The sequence below is a fragment of the Archocentrus centrarchus genome, chromosome 12 (genome assembly GCF_007364275.1).
Source record: "Archocentrus centrarchus isolate MPI-CPG fArcCen1 chromosome 12, fArcCen1, whole genome shotgun sequence".
Classification (NCBI taxonomy): Eukaryota; Metazoa; Chordata; class Actinopteri; order Cichliformes; family Cichlidae; genus Archocentrus; species Archocentrus centrarchus.
This window is the reverse complement of record NC_044357.1, coordinates 20,123,663-20,141,270: the sequence shown is the minus strand read 5'-3', so window position 1 is coordinate 20,141,270 and position 17,608 is coordinate 20,123,663. Positions and strand designations below refer to the sequence as shown.

The 17,608-nt window shown below is 40.7% G+C and overlaps 1 protein-coding gene across 1 annotated transcript in view; it reads right to left on the bottom strand.

Annotated features, from left to right (window-relative positions):
* vav2 (vav 2 guanine nucleotide exchange factor) overlaps positions 1 to 17,608 on the bottom strand; it is a 188,650-nt gene that overhangs the window by 115,589 nt on the left and 55,453 nt on the right. The window lies entirely within an intron of this gene.

Genomic DNA, 17,608 nt, shown 5'->3' with positions numbered 1-17,608 from the left:
ACTCAGACGTCAGCTTGATGAGCAATTGCATGCACTCTTGTTTGCACAAGCATCTGTTTGTATGAATTTCTGTGAGATTTGTGCCTGTCACGGTCCCACCCACAGGCACCGCACTGTGCTTATTGGATTATATATCTCCCAGTCACATAGGAAAGAGGCTGTTATTAAGGTCAAGGGCCTGGGGTAGGAGGGATGGAGAAGTAAAAAAAAGGTGAAGAAGAAACAGAAAAGGCGCAATGTAAATCTGCAGCATTTTGAAATGTGTGCTGTCTCTTTGCCTCTTGTCACTGTTACTGAAGACTGTCACTGCTGTCTTCAGCATCCAGCATCCTCAGTGAGACAGAACTGCTCCTAGCAATCACTCTGCCACAGTTGATAGCCACTAACATTATTAACATCATGACTGTGCAGCCTATCAGCATGCAAATGTTACTAATCCATTTCCCATTGCTGAAATACTGTCATAATTAGAAAACACTTGGGCTGACTGATAGGAGCATTTAAGTTTAAGACTGTTCTCAACAAATATATATAGGTCAGGGGTTTGAATCCCAGCCAAGGCATGCATACATTAAGGGTTCCCAGGCTTGGCTCCTCATGCTACCCAAGCCTATCTTGGAATATGAGTAAGAGGCATAACTGAAGCCATACCAGCTCAGACGTCGCCCAGATTAACAAGATCCGCATCAGGTGTTGAGGAACGAGAGCATACTGACGATAAGTGGGCTACTGGAATAGTGATAGGGCATAAGTTGACACAAGATAAGAATAGGGAACTGCTGGAATGCTACTACACATATAACCCCAGTGAGAGGGCTTACATGAAGAAGATGTGGAACACATGGATTCTTTTGACAACCAACATCTAGCCAGGACTGTTTGCTGTCACAAGAATTAGCAAGCAGGCACAGGTATTAGCACTAGCAAACGGTCATCCAATCCTCCAATACCGCCGGTGTGTGATTTTTTTTTGGATAGAACCCTGATAGGCCTGAACCCCCTCAGCTAGATCGTTAAAAAGACTGGCTACAGATACCGACTATGGAATGGAGCAAACATCAGCCACGTCCTCTACGTGGATGACATCAAGCTGCATGCCAGGAAAGAACAAGACATTTATTCACTGATCCGTACCACTAGGATCTACAGCAACAACATCGGAATATCGTTCAGTCTGGAGAAGTGTAGTTGGATAGTAACTGTTATGTGTGACCTCAGGGTGTTGGTCCAGGTATTATCCTACTGTTTTACTGTCACTCTCATTAACCTGCTCTCTCACTTCTCTGGTTGGTCCCCAGTGCTGATTGGTTGCTGATGGATCGCAGCAAGATATAAACCTGGAGAAGGCAGAGCCCGGGTGTTCGGCAACTGGCAGCCTTTCACTTCCCTTCTCCTACCAGATCTCCATCAACATCACCTTTCTGTTGCTCATAAACCTCTCTTTGTTTTATGATTGATAGGGAGTTACCGGGATGACTGTTTTTGGTTTTCATTAGTTTAGTTAGTGAATTAGTTTAGGGGAGAAGCCTGAATCCGATGGCCCATTGTAGCCGGGGCTCCCATCTCTTCTGATTCTGTTTGTCTGTTTTGAGTAACCATGTTTTCATTATTAAAAGCTTGTTGAGTGGCAGCTGCTTGAAGCATTTTTTTTATGTTGGGTTCCTTTTGAGCTATTAAGTTGGGGACCGTAACATATTTGGGGGCTCGTCATGAGTTTGTCTCTGTGTGTCACTGATCGCTTATAATGTATCCAATGTGAAAACAGTGAACAGTCCAAAGGTTGTTTTAAAAGGTACTCCTCTGAAAATATTGCAAGCCCTTTGTGAGAAAAAAAATAATCTATCTCTATAGTCTATCCGGAGAGTGTCTTGGACACCAAGTCCACTGTCTTGGAGTGCAGATGGTAACTCTAATTCTGTTCTACAGCCATTTGCAGCAGGTTCTGGTTAGAATGACCTTCCAGCTCACAGTGCAGCTACAAAGCAGAACAAGGATGATCACCACAGCTGCAAACAAGAAAAGTGGAGTTATTAGACCAAACATATTACAGGAGGGCCTGTGGAGGGCAACAACAACAACTCGTCAGCCCATCAGTAGGACAACAAAATGGAAAGGACAGGGCTACCTGGCTAGAACTTTCACAATAATAAGGTTTTTTTAAATCCACCAGGTTTGGTGTATGTTCACACGACTGTTCCAACTTTTCTAACAACCACCTCTAAAGTATTAAGCCTTTGGCCAAAACTGTGTAATGATTGGATCGTCTTCAGTGTAAGAAAAGTTCATCTCTACTCAACAGACATTTAAGTAAAAATCGACCAGCACTCGAAAGACATTCAGACTAATTCAGCAAATCTGGTATGCAGGACATTCAGAAAGTGTGTCGAGGTCATTCAGCAGGACGCTGAGCCACCAGCATGAGCTTCTTCTGACACACAGTTTCCTACATGGATGAGGATCCAGTGGGTCCTGACCTCTGGACAAGGGCCACGTCCTACCCTACCTCAATATGCAGATTTTCTTAGCTTAACTGACCCAGGTGGCCCCCTGCAAACAGATGCAAAGTGACCGAAGCAATTTCTAGCTACACAGAGGCTACTAATGCTGTAATGCATGCCCATTTCTTACTTTGAAGAAGTGCAAGCTGATGAGGAAAAGAAATGGGCAATCTACAGTAGTTCCATTCAACACTTTCAAACATTCTCATAATTATGACCATGAAACACTTTTGGATAATTAGACTTTTTTAAAAAAGCATTTTAAGGATAGAGCCTTTCAGCTGGCCTCAAAACTCAAAAGTTCATTAATAAATCCTCACTCAACTATTTTCAGCAGAGCAGCACATTATAGCAGAGCGGGGAGGGGGGGGTGTGGGTAAAAGAAAGTTATGTAAAAGCCACAAAATACAAAGAAGAGACAGAGAGATGGCAGCATACCCAAAAACAAGAAGTTAGGAATTTGATCGACCTAAAAGCTTCTCATTTCCCAGGCGTACATAAATCTCATTATTCTCCCCTGCGGTACCTCAGCATATCAGATGAAATATCACTGCATTTTTACCTCAAAGGGCTGAGCATTACAAAGGTATCCGTGCTGTTGTTCAAGATAAATGAAAATAGTTCAGCAGCGCAACTCTGATGGGAGTCTACGTGGCATATGAACAGATTAACTTTTACTGAACTTTTTAAAATGTGGAAAAGGTTTGGCTTTGAGTCAGACTCAACCCAAACTTTAAGTAGTTGAGTGTTAGCATTCCAATATTTATTGATTTAATGGTAAACCTATTCAAGAGCTGAGGCTGATGGGAATACTGTTCATATTACACGTGACAATGAATCAAAAGAGTGGATAAATTCATAGTTTGAATTTATGAGGATAAGCTACTTTCAGCTGCTTCCTTATTCACAAGGGCGTTGCCACAGCAGGTAGCTGCGCATGTTTGATTTGGCAGATTTTTACACTGGATGCCCTTCCTGAGGCAACCCCAAAGGGATCGTGTCCCATCCCAGGGTCAAAAGAGGGAACTTTTTGTTTGTTAGGCAAATGTGTAAAACACTACACTATGGAGCCACTGCTGATGGTAATGATGACTTACTTAAATGTATTAGCCTAAGAACATGAATGCGAGAGTCTGAGATAATTAACTGCAAACAATAAATTTCAATCTCATGGCTGGAAGGAGGAAACGTCATAGCACTCCCAAAGCCAGCAGGATCCCTTGGGTCAATAATATCTTTTTAAAATTCCATGACATTACATCCTGAACTTGTTGAGATATTCCAGTCTGGGCTAAAGTAATGGAAAGAGAAACACCTTACATGTAGTTGTGCAGAATGGGTAGATATGATTTGTTACATTGCATTTTGTAAATAATAATAATAATAAAAGCAGGTTTTAATATAAGTCCCATTTTTGTGGAGGAACAAGGATGTTTAAAGAAATTCATTATTCAAATATATTCTCATGTAATTTCAGTCTGTGGACAGTATCAGGGTTAATTCCTTCTTTTGTTTCAGCTTCCTCTTACAAACTGCCACATGGTGTCAAATGGTAAATTCTTAAACTCGTAGTGTGCGTAGTTAGTGTGCCCGCAAGCTCGCCATTCTCTAGGACTAACAATATACAAAAAGACCTTTCCTTGTTATTCACACACTAACACACACTTGAGGCTAAAGACATCATGTTCTCGACAGCTGAGTCACTTGAGTCAAATTAAATCTTGTCAAAAGCAGCAAGTCAGAGAGTGAATGGATGAATTCCTTCCTGCATGTGTGCAGCAAATGAATGCAACCAAATTAAGTCCAGATACTTAATGTGTATACAAGCGTGTCTGTGTTTGTTGCATTGTACTTTCCAAGTCTGTGTGTGCCACTGCGTTTATGAGCCATGGCATCACCTCTCTGCCTCAGCTCCGGCTACAACTTGTGCAGCGCGGATGCCCGGGGAGCGAGATCAATGCTGCAACTTTCACACTGAGGGAAAAAGGAAACAACTCTCCATGGTCCATAAGACTTTTCTACACTAGAATGATTTTCCATTTCTGGGAGCATGGCTGAACTTACAATAGAAAAGAAAAAAAAAGAAAGGAAAAAAAAAGAATGATCCTGGCTTTTCAGATGCTGTTAAATATCCCTCTGTGCAGCACAGAATGAGCTCAGAAACCCTTTTGAAAACAACAGAACCAATACTGGAAAAGCCAGAAGGAGGAGGTGATATATTAAACTGCCAACAGAACAGTGCAGAATTGCTACTTGTTCCCTTTCTAGAAAAAAAAAATGTGAGTGGCAGAGAGTTGGCTTTAGGGAGCCTCCATAACTTCTTTAGCTGCTTTATAATGTGCCCACTACCAGTGCAAGATTTAGTAAAGCAGTTTCTTTTTGCAAAAGGCTTTGAATGTTTGGATCGTGTTTGTGGTTTCTTTATAAAACCTGCATTTAAAAGACTTACAAAGCTTTAACTCACAATTCAAACTTCACTGTTTTCCCAGGAAAAAATGTGATTGCTTTGTCAGATCCGCAAATAAAATCCACTACGCAATACACAAATCTGCATTTTTCCACATACAGATGCTTGAAAATGCTTGACGTAAAATAAAACTAAACTTAGCAATGTTGGTATTAGTACAATTATTTATTTATTTATTTTATTCCAGCTACAATCAGGTTTTTTTCCCCCTGGCGTGAAGCGGTCACCCCAGTCTCAGAACACTTAACTCTTCGTTTTTTTGACAGCAGACTATGAGGATCGTCTCCAACCATCTCTCTGTAATGAATACAATCCAGTGTGACTATTAACTGCATGCATGTGTCCACACAATGCTGCAACCGCGCACACAACGACCACACTGTTTTAGTCAGGGTGGAAACATGCTGTACCGGGAAGTCTGACTGTGCCAGCGAGCTCACAAAGTCTCCAGTGTGCATATATGTGAGAGAGTGTGTTGGCCTTCTAAAAACACTCTGCTGTCCATATTGAGCAGTGCTGCAGGTGTGGGCAGTCGGCAATTTCACTTTGGCCTTTAATACTGCGCACAGCTTGGCACCTTTGGCTGCATAGTGCAAATCCCACAGTGCTGAGCTTAACAACCAAATGCTTCTCCTTCCAAGGAAATTGGACTACAGGAACAACTGAAGATGGATTTTTTTTCTACCCCACAAAAGGTCTGACTGCAAACTAAAGACTGAAGGGGCTACTTGGAGCTATTTTTGGAGGGTCTTGGCCTAAAGTCTCTTCAGTTCAGTTTAACTGTTTTCATGGTCTTGTAGGTTTTAGGACACTGACACTTTGAGGAAGCAAATTCTTAAAAATGTGATGGTCCTGCAAACAGACTTTGCTGAGTAAGATCATTTGGCTTTGTATTTAATAAAAAAAAAATAGTAAAATCTCACAAGTTAATAAATATGATAAGATATATGAGTAATTCTCTTTCTTATACTTTTTGCATTTCCAAAAAACAAAAAATTGTAGGTATAACTGCCCTGGTCACAGTTTTGCAGTAGCCATAGGTATACAGTAAAAAAATAAATAAATAAGAACCCACAGAAAGCCACAACCACACCAGCTCAGGCTCCAGACCTCTCAGGGTAAATCTGAGGGAATTATTGATTGTTACCATTAAGGCTGACACCGGCCCAGTCTGGCCATTAGCTTGCTATCCTCCCAGCACTGAAACCACTCTCCTTCATCACAAAGGGCACTGCAGTGCCCAACTGAGTGAATAAAGTCCAACTGCAAAAGAAATGATAGTAATATTACTCTTCATCTTATTTTTTTTGGAATCCATTTATTGTCTTCTTCATCTCTTTATATGCATACCTCCAACTCTGGCCTTTTTTCAACATTATTTTCTCCAACACTTGACCTCTGTCTGCCAGCATTTTCGTCTCTGTGGCCTCCTGTGCCAAGTCTGCGACCCTCCGTTCTCTGCGGGTGTCCTCTCGCGTCATCACTCTGTCTATCCGTCTGAACCTTGCGTAATCATATGACTTGTCTCATCAAGCTCACAGCGGGCTGGAGAAACCCCGCACAAACGAAGATTCAGAAAAATGTTTAGTTATTATTTGAGTTTCCAGTGAAACCATTAAGAATTTTCTATAAAGTCTAATTAAAAGACTCTGAACTTGGTGACTGACATGCTTGACAGGATTAGTCTGTTTCTGTCCCTCACTCCATTTCTGCCTTCGTCTTTTTTCCCCATCCTAATCCGTCTGCCTTTCTCCCTACTTCTCCTTGTGCTTGAGCCTTACGGGAGCATCCAGAAGCAAACTAATATCCATTCTCTGAACTCACTGCTCACATCGAGTCCGTCTCCTTCCCCTTTGTCAAGCTTTCACCCTAATCTCCATAATGCAGTCTCTGGCAGGAGCTGCTGTGTGTGCTTTGTCCAGGGCTGGGCCCTGGCTCTGGGATGATGAGCAGGTAGCTATATGGGCACTTTCTCTGCTGGTAATTGCAGCCAAGGCAGACGGAGCACAGCATGGGGGAAAGGCATGTAGATGTGCGCGCGCACACACACACATACACACACACACATCCACAAGAAACTAAGAATTATGTTCAGGAGAGTGTCTCACTACATCAGATATGGAAGTAAATGTCAGAAATGGGCTTAGACTCCTGAACGAATTCATCTTTTGTTCAAGTGTGACTCTGCAGTAAGATAAACATGCAGTAGTAGTTAATAAAGAGTCCTTGTTATTTATATATTTTTTTTAAATGTATGAAAAAGAAAAAGTTTATTAATTTTAGTCTTTTGTTTTATTACTTTGGAAAACTATGGCCAATCAGGAATGCACTCTGACACTTTTAAATGTAAGTTTTTGTCAACACTAAGAAACTTTTGGATGTATTGGAACATTAATCTGCTGTAGATAGTTTTTTTTTTTTTTTTTATGGGGGGGGGGTTGTTTTAGGTCTGTCACTTCTTTTACCCTCTGCTTGTCCAGTGGACCGACTGCACAGCATGCAATAATATGCAAAGTTTTGGCTAATAACTCTTTGGAAATCACCTTGTTGGTGCCAAAACTATTTTAAACCTGTCAAACTGCTTTATCTTTGGCATTTTTCATGTTGAACTAAAGAAATGGGAACAAATTATGTGTTTTCGTTGCTAGGCACTTTCCTAGTTACAAAGTGCCCAAAGATGTCATTTAAAAGTGGTTCTTTGCTAAGTTTGTGCCTGTTATGTTATGTGTATTCAACACTGGTGCCTTTTTTTATGCTTGAATGATTCATAGGTCCGTGTTCAGTGGCTTAACAAACAAAAAATACATTCCTCTGAAAATTGTCAGGTACAAGGACTGGACTAAAAATAAATGGGAAAAGAAGCCAATCAAAACTCTGAAAGACCTTCAGAAAGCCTGGAGAACTATTGCTCAAGATCACTTATAAAATACAAGACAGTTTGCCTCCTTGGAGGCAAAATATAAATAAAATGAGGTGTGGCTCAAGACTTCTGCACTGTACTGTATGTATGCTAACATTGTTATCTATATTGTCTAAAAAAAAATATCCTGCATCACACAGTTTCCACATTTTGTCTTAAAGAAATCTTTTCACTTCCTTACAATCTGCTCTTCTGTTTCACAGTTTTTTTTTTTCACTCCATGCACACTGAAATTGTATTCCCTTAAGCAGGGGAACATTTACCTTTGCCTACACATCAGGCAGTCCACCCAGCAAGTCACATAAGGGCTGTGCATCATTGCTACCTGCAACGATGCCCCTGCAGAGAAATGAATGAACAGAAGCACGGAGGAGGGAATCAGTTTAGTGGCCGCTGCAGGGGGCATTTATAACACCTGGCAAGCTACCCAACGGCACACAATAAGGAGCCTGGCTGCTAGCTTTTTATCAGCCATATTGAATTACCATGTGCCATGCTGAACACAAGCTACACCCACAGGTAAAAAACACAATTATAACCTAAAGGGATTAAAGGTGAGGTGGGGGGGTTGAGGGGAACCTGAGAAAGGAAGAAAAAAAAAAAAACAGTAGAACATCCTGACCATATGCTGCAGAATCTGGCAGAGAAATGTGGTAGAACAGGAGGAAGGAGGTGTATTAATAGGATCAGTAAAAAGGTAAGTGAGCTTGAGCATCTTGCCAACATCAGTCTGTCACCATCACACTTAAATGTGTTGCTGAGACTTTCTATAATACATGCCGCAGGTAATGAGAAACTATGTCACCCACTCAGTCTAATTTAAATTTTACAGCCCTTTGATAAGGGAAATCAGAGAGCACGGGCTCCAGCAGAGACTTTATGGCCCTGGGCTTCAATGTGTGTGTTCATGTTTGTGCACAAATGAGTGGGCTTCAGTGTCCACCTCTGCCTGTGAGTATGTGGGTGTGTGCGCCATCCAGCACTTTGATGCATTCCTGCTGATGAACTGGACTGTATAAAAGGTAATGATGAATTTAATGGCTTCCATAGACAGTGCTGTTAACGTTCCAACTGAGTGAAGTGGTTATTTCCACTCGTACAGTCGTGCGTTTCTGTCACAGCGATTTTTTTTTTTTTTTTTTTGGGAAAAGCAAGTGATAAACCCACATTTATGTGCTTAAAATCTGTGCTTTAAATAGCGTAGAGGACTTAAGTTCTGGGTGTAATTTTGCTTCTGGTCTAAGACTCTACTGATCCTCTACTGGCTTGCACATTTGTCCCAAGAGGTCAGAGGTCAGAGCCAGCATCACAGCAGCATCCCTGAGGCGTTACTGCTCAATAACACTTGAGGGAAGTTGATATCTAATCTATAGAGTGCACCCCGAGCTTTGTCCCTAAAAATCTGTATAAAAACACTACATTGGACATCATAAGTGTAGAACAGAACTACAGCAACATATCCTCATAAAATGATTCTCTGAATCGAATCTTCCTTTTTATTCTCATCAATCAGCTGACTTCTGATCTTTGATTGCTATGTGGCCTGTGGGACCATAGTATGTACCTGAAATACAACCATCTTATTTGAACTAATTTAATTTGAAATATTAGATGTTTATTATTGCTGAGATGTTCACTATTAGACCCCAAGCTAAACCCTAATGACGGACTTTTACTGTGTGTCAGTAAACACTGGGTTCATTAACACTGGTAGGATCCAACTAACTGGCAAAGCTTTTCCTTTTATTAGTGCCTCTATCCCTTCTTACCAATTAATATTGATGCTGGCAGTGCAGAGAAAGAGTTTCTGCAGTTTTTCTAGTGAGCCCACGTTATTAACAAACAGATGAATCATTACCTGTGACACACGCTGCCATTTGTTAACCCTAATGGGTTTTTTGTTTTTTTTTTTAAAGTTGCTTATTTCTCCTGCTTTGGCAAATCCACCTTGACATTCTGAGTGCCAAATGTCTCCTAATATAATAAGGCGCTGAGTCAATGTTTAAAGCAGAGCAGTGGTGGTTTGGGAAATTATCGTCAATTTGAGAGAAAATATGTCATTATTACATAATGGAAAGTGTATACTGAAATCCAATTTCAAAGAAATATGAATTATGAGTTCAGTGTGTTTGTATTTTAGTGCCATTTGAAAGTAATCCCTGTAATGAAAGAAAAGAAAAATAGGACACCAGTTTTAGTGACTTTCTTATTTTTTCAGTCCAGTGAATATACCTCAGAGAATATACCTGTCCATCACAGCTGTGCTTCTGCAGCCTCGGGGGTGTAAAACCTGGGGGAGGGGAAATAACGAGAGCTCACAACAGCTGCAATGAATTCAAACAGCATTGTTCTGTGGGGGCCCTTCCTATTTATCCACTCACTTTAGTCAAGCTGTGCTGCCAGACACCACCCTCCCAACAAGGACACACCCTCCAGTGACCAATGACTCACAATTCATCCGTGAGAGAGACTTGTGATCACACCTCAGCAGCCTTTTGGGTGCTCAGCAATGCACGACAGTGAGCTAAGGAACTTCAAAGGGCCAGGCTGAACACCGAGCTCGAGCCAAAATCCGATCGTCTCGTTTTCCTGTCAGTTTTTCTAGCAGCATACAGTAACATTCGCTGCCACCCAAAACAAAAGAGGCCAATTATTTCCACAGTGGGATTCACACTAAATCGGGCTTTAAAAGTTCGATAAATGGTTTTAAAACCGCCCATCACTTTTTGCTTTTTTCTTCAGCCTTAGCTTGTGGATTCAAATGGAACTCCCACTCAATGCTGTCAGCAGGAGAATGGTAGAAAAATAAATTGCAGGGAAGAAAGGAATAAAGACAAAACACTTTGGCTATATAAAATATCTTCACTGATGCATAAAGGTACTGCTTCTTCAGTTTCAACACCAGAACAGTCTAAAGATTTTCTCTCTTTGTACTTATGACTTAGAATCTCCCAAAATAAAATAAAAAAATACTGTATATCAGTTTTATTTATTTATTTGTGAGTGCTTCACCTCATAATCAACAAAAAAAAAAAGAAGCAAGCACTGCTGTAACTCTGTGGAGTGAGATAATATAAATTCAACACGGTGGCCTATGACAAAGATTTCTCATGACTACCTGATGTTAAGTTATTTATTGATTACCACAAAAAATATTTCCATTCACTTGTTAAGTGATGACTGACCCTCCAGTTGCCTTGTACGTGCTCTTGTTGCAGTAGTGCGTCCATTTTTTTCTTCTTTCCATCCATTGTCCTCCACTTATCCAAATCAGGTCGTGGGGATGGAGCTGTATCCCAGCTGTGACAATGCCAATGCAAAGAACCAGTCACGCTAGCATTCACACCTACGGTCAACTGAGAATCATCAATGAACCCAACCCCATGTATGTCTTTGGACTGTGAGAGGAAGCCAAAGGACCCACAGAGAACACACACAGAAATGGGGAGAACATGCCAACTCCACATAGGCCCCATTTAAATGGAAACGGAGACCGGAGCGTGTCGAAAACGCTCCACTCTGGAACCCGTTTTCAAAAAGTATCATTTTCACGCCATTCTCCTGTAAACGGGGCCTTAGAAAGGACCAGACTGGATCCGAACCCTTCTTGCTGCAAGGTAGCAATGCTAAGCACCACCCCCCCTCATTTCTTTGGAGCCCTAAAAACACCAACCGAGTTGTCATTCTACCCCACTGCAACTTTTTATTAGCACAATGCATGTATCACGAGTTTTTGGTATTAAAATAATTCAATCCATGTGCCAACATATTAACTGCTAAACTTGCACTGTGGAAGCTGTTTTTAAGCATTAAAGCTGACAGCAGCCTAGCATGCAGTATCTGGGCATCAACAGCTCCACATTAGGCCACAGGAAGATGGAACCACAGTACTTTCTTGCGGATGTTTGTATTGCAGTTTTGGTCCTAGCTTCAGAATCGTTACACCCCTACGCCGCAGCCACCTGTTTTGGCGGGTGTCACAATAACGAGCTGCAGGAGTAATGAGGTTGTGGGAGTGCAGCATGGGAGGGAGAGGCAGAAGGGGGTCTAAACACATGAAGAGGGAGGAAGTTTTCATTTATAATTAATGTTAGGAGAAATATCATCAGCACTGTGGCATTTTGAATGAATTATTCATTTTGTCTTGGAAGCTTTATGTAAAAACCTGAGGTTAGGGGGGTCTTGATGGACAATCAGTGAAAAGGGAGAGCACAGGGATGGAAGAAGCAGCCACAAAACTGTCTGCTGAGGCAGAGGGGAGTGTTTTCATTGAAGGTTATAGGGATAAACACTTTCTTCTGGGAGCAGCAGGAGTAATCCTGGATCAATGGCTATTTTGTTGGTGGATATGCTGTAGTAGATGAGGAAATTAGATCAAGTAAAAGAGGCAATATCACAATGTACCCTACTAATGCTAAAATATCCCTACTACAAAACTGATGCATTACATGCAAGTAGTAATAATCAAATCTAATACCTTAAGTGATCTTTGTTTAGGTGATAAAATGTATTAAATTATACCTTATTTTTCAGACTATAACTCGCACCAGCCAAAAAATGCATAATAAAGAAGAAAAAAACATATATAAGTCGCATTTTTGGGGGGGGAATTTATTTGATAAAATCCGAGACCAAGAACAGACATTTCATCTTGAAAGGCAATTTAAAATAATAATGGATTAAAGAACAGGCCAAATAGGGTTACACCTACGGGATTTTAATGTAACACATTCAGTTACATGAGGCATAGACTACAAACTGAGTACGTGTTTGGTATGTTAACGTAACATTAACAGTTATTCAGATAACCATAGCATAAAGAACATACTAACAAGTTTACCAAACCAATCCATTGAATTCTTCATCTTCGGTGTCACTTCTAAAAAACTCTTCACACTCCGTAGGTAGACGCTTCCTCTTCTGTGTCGCTTTTGTCAGACTCGTCGTCAGTTGCAGTTCCGATTATTCTGGCCTTTCTGAATCCCGACAGAATGGTTTCAGTTGTCACTGAAGCCCATGCTTTGTTGATCCATCCAATGACTTCCAGGAAAGTTGGGTGGCGCATTCTCCCAGTTGCCGTGAAGCTGTGCTCTCCATCCATCATCCACTGCGCCCACAGGTTACGCAAGACTGCCTTAAAGCTCCGGTTTAAGGCAGAGATGTCAAGTCGCTGGAGTATTTAGGTTAATGTGTTAATAATTTCACATATAAGTTGCCCCGGAGTATAGGTCGCACCCCTGGCCAAACTATGAAAAAAAGTGCGACTTATAGTCCGGAAAATACGGTAAGTTGAAGCTTTCATTGTAGTTCCAACCAACAGGTTAAGGTTGCATCTTAAAAAAATGCCCTATTTGTTACTTTTCAGACATTTACAACTCATGCACAATTTTGAGCAACTTTGTTGTGACTATAACTTGGATTTTAATGTTAATGAATACAAAGCAACTCTATCAGATATCTATCAGATCTATCAGATCAGATATCAGAGGGGTAACCCCCCTCCCCTCGGGGTGTCTTGGAGCTCAACGTCATCATTTCACATTCACAACAAATGATTCAAATGCCTTGACATTTTTCCAGTGACACAATCAACACATGTAAAAACATATTTTGCAAGAAGTACCAGAAATCTTAACCTTTCACACAAGAGAGGCAACTGAGAATCTCAGCTTTCAAAATCCACTTGGCTCCTGACAGTTAGGGACTGCTGCTGGGGATGGGGCCAGTAATGGAAGTGGACACATTCACCGAGTTGCTGACCTTGCATACTTGACCCTTACACCTCCCTCCATCATTTACTGCACTCTCTACAGCCTGAGTCTGACAGGCACAGATCACAACCTATTTTATAGTTCTGTGAATCAATACGATACTAATGCATGTAAGCCTCCAAACTAAATGGATATTTCAGCCTTACACACTTTGCCAAATACAAATGCAAGCTTTCAGTGGATAATGAACCTCAGGAACCTCTTTGTAACTTCAGTGAAAAAATAATTAAATAAAACACAAAGCAAACATGTTCTAGGAATTCTCCAAATGCAGAACAATATTTCATGGTGCATATTAGCTGTAATGTTAATGACATCAAGCCCCAAATCAAGCCTTAGCTTTTGCCTGTTTTTTTTTTTTTTGTCTCCAATCTACAAGGTATCAAGCACAATGGTCCCACACAAATGTTGGGTAGATAATTTCTGAATGCTCTAATTTATCATAAAAAAAACAATACATGGCGTGCCTTCGCAGGAAATGTAGGAAGCCTTTAAATACACTGAAAATGACAGCAAAGAGCTCATAGGGTTAGAATGTATATGCTGCATGTTCACATACTGACTACAAATGAGCACAAGGGTGTGTAACTGAGGTTAAAAAAATACTTCAGTAAATAGCATTCAGGCAAGTGGCCAGCAGTGGTTGAGGCACGTTCCAGATGTTAGTAGCACTGGGCGTGGATGCTAAGCAACTAGCTATTTTCAGCCACAGAGCGCAGAAAGGAAATGAAAGGAGCAAAGTTCATTGTGCAAAGATTTCAGGGCAGCAGACAGGGTAATCAAACACCGCCGACCAATGGCAATCACGGCGTCCCGACACAATTGTGGCTCGCCTGCCGCTGGCTTAGTCTTATCACAACACACTCGCAGTGGAAATGCTGTGAGATGAATGAGTGGGAAAAGAGGACAGTGAGGAAGGGAAAGAGATGGATGGTGGAAGTGAGAAGAAAAGGCTGCTGGGAAAAGGAGCAGTTGGTACAGATGAAATCAGGAGACTGGTGTGTGTTTGCACTGGGATTCCTTCAGATTACTACTCTCCATCTGTTTGAAGGTGCATTTTGTGTATTTGACATTAGATCAGGATACAGGGTGCGATGCTGTCCAAATATCTGTGATATCCTACTACGAAAATATCAGGTTTCATCTGAAGCACATTAACTAAGTAAATTTCAAGCACAAGTACCAGTCCAAAGTTCTAAAGTGGGCAATTTAACTTAGGTGGAAAATGAGAACACAATTATTGTTAGCACACTCAAAAATTTGCCCTCTGTCATCTGAATAACCTCAGCAAAGTGATATCTGCTTTATATAAACATAACCTTACACTGAACATCCAATTTCCATTCAAATGTAGCCTGCAAATGAAATTCACCTTGACACCGCCGTATCAAGTCAATGAGCATCACTTTGATAGCTCAGACACTTCACAAGTCACTCAGTCGTGACTCCGAGAACGTTTCAAGACAGAAACGGATGGAAGCCACTCTGTCTGCATTTCAAATAAATGATGCCATTCTCTTTAATGAAGACAGCAAATCTGTCAGAAAGCTTCCTTCCTTCACTGCTCTCCAGTCACACATGGAAAATTACCAAACTGTTGATAGATGGTTAACAGGTGCAGGCTAATTATGCTAATCATGGCAACAGCCAAATAAACTGATTACCATGTTCATTTAAATGACAGCAATGTTCCTTTGGTGGCTAATTAAAATAGGTTGGGAGAAAGGAAACGAGGCGGCTGGGTTTGGATGGAGGGAGGTGTTTAAATAAAAGCGTTCTCTGGGGTCTACTGTAATAAGCTGTATTTCATTGGTTTAATGATGTCATAATGAATTTCTAATGATGGGGGATGGGTTAGAGTGCAAAGAATCTAAGTGTGGCAATATGGGTATGAAACCATACAAGTGCTTTACAAAACAAGCAAGCCAAAGCTGAAGTTGGGTGTAGCCTACGGTATTTTGGGATGAAATTAGTTTAATTATAAAAAATAAAAGTAAGTAGAACACAATCGAGCTGGTTATGTGCTCCATCTGTTTCAATGCTAGCCCCGCTGGAAAGAGTAGCAGAGAGGTTTTGGAGGCGCAATGACTTTGTAATAGCATTGGACCCTGTTGGCCTCGTTCTTTACCAGCGACCTGCGGAAAGTCATCATTAGAGGAAGAGATGGTGACCAGAAGCCAAGGGAGATGAACTCTGGGTCCCCTGGCAGCAAATGTGGAGGTATGAAAGGTGGATGGGGGGTGATTAATGTTTATAGAAGCTTCAGCCACAAAAAAAAAAAAAAAAAAAAAAACCTCTCTCCCCATCCCCTTCTGGTCTAATTACACTCTTAAATGACAGCTTTCTCTGTAGTTCCAACCAACCAAAATGCCCTTTATGTTACTCTGATGCCAACTATTTTCAACAAAAGATTGACATAAAAATAATACAGAAAGAATAGCAAAACTTTATTCCCATATTTAGGACCGAATTCATAATGTCCCACTGTTCCCACTGTTATCAAGGCAACAAAAGCAGACTGAGCATACAGAAACTAGCTGCATGAATAAAATGTCCCCCTTTATCTTCCGTTTATGAGCCATGCTCACTATTTAAATGTATGTCACATTAGTGAGGATCTACTCAATTCAATATATTATAATGTGATGTTTGGCCCTTAATGGAAAATCAATGGCGAGACAAGCCCGCCACCGCTGAGACCGTACAAAAGCAATTTCTAAATTGGCATATGGAGGGCCTACGTGATTGATTCTGACTGCTGTTGGATTTTAATACCATTCACTGAAAGCTCATTGACTCTCAGACATTGCCTTGTGGTTTATCTACAAACTGCCAAATGAGTCCTTGTCTCCTTTAACTTCCCTTTCATCCCTTTTTTTTCCTTATTTTTCATTGGGCCTATCATTTTTCAGCCTGTGGTAGGACGAGTGAGTTTATTAGATTTTATTAGATTAATGAGCAAATGACTTTCTTCACTGTAATCAAAGATGATGTAATACAGTTTATTCATACATACATTTCCCTACTGTGGGACTAATAAAGGTATTCATATTTGTATCATCCCTACACAATATTCTCCAGGCTTTAGTACAAATACTGCATGTTCAATCAGCTGCAAGGCTACAGTTTTAACATCACATTAACACCTACCACATCAGTCCTGACACAATGGCACGAGCCACCATCAAAATTATGAACATCACACTATACCTGCGAGTTTTCAACAGCTAGAAAGAAGCCAACACTGACTTTTTAGCCAGACACAGCACAAAGTGAAGAGAAACCACGGTTTACAATATCTTTCTTCTTCCATTATCGCTTAGGTCTTTTTAATGCTACAGTCACACTTGTGCAACTACTTGCAAAGAGCAATACTTACCAATGATGACCATGAAACCACCAATGTTTCCTAGATGCAAAGAGATTGCTGTCCTATTTTTACTCTAGTGTGGCTGAGCTGACCATTGTGAGATAAGTGAAAAGATTTTTTTTTTTAAATATTTAAAAGCAGTTTTGTATTTTTAATGATATATAAAACTGCAGTTAAACCAGGTTTCTATCTATTGATCTGATCTGCTGTTGAACTTTTCCAAGTCTAGATAAAAAGAAAGTAGCCAGATGTGCTTTTCCCTAGATATGTCCAACAGCTGGGTGCCTCCTGAGGCATTCACAGCTCTGGTGGAGTATACATAATCCCCTCCTGAGTTTTCTGGATCAACAAACTGGTAGAAGTGCAAAGACCATCATCAAAGAAATCCTGATTTCTTCAAGTGGTTTTATTTCCTGGATGCCTGGCTGTCAACCCCGGTACAAAGAACCTAGCTTAGCCAGTGAAGGCTCTGAACATGAACCGGATTACATGCCCCTAATCTGCCCAAGATAATGTTTAGAAAAGACCATTGAGGGTCTTTGATTATCCATTAAATAAATTTAAAAAATCCATTTGAATATC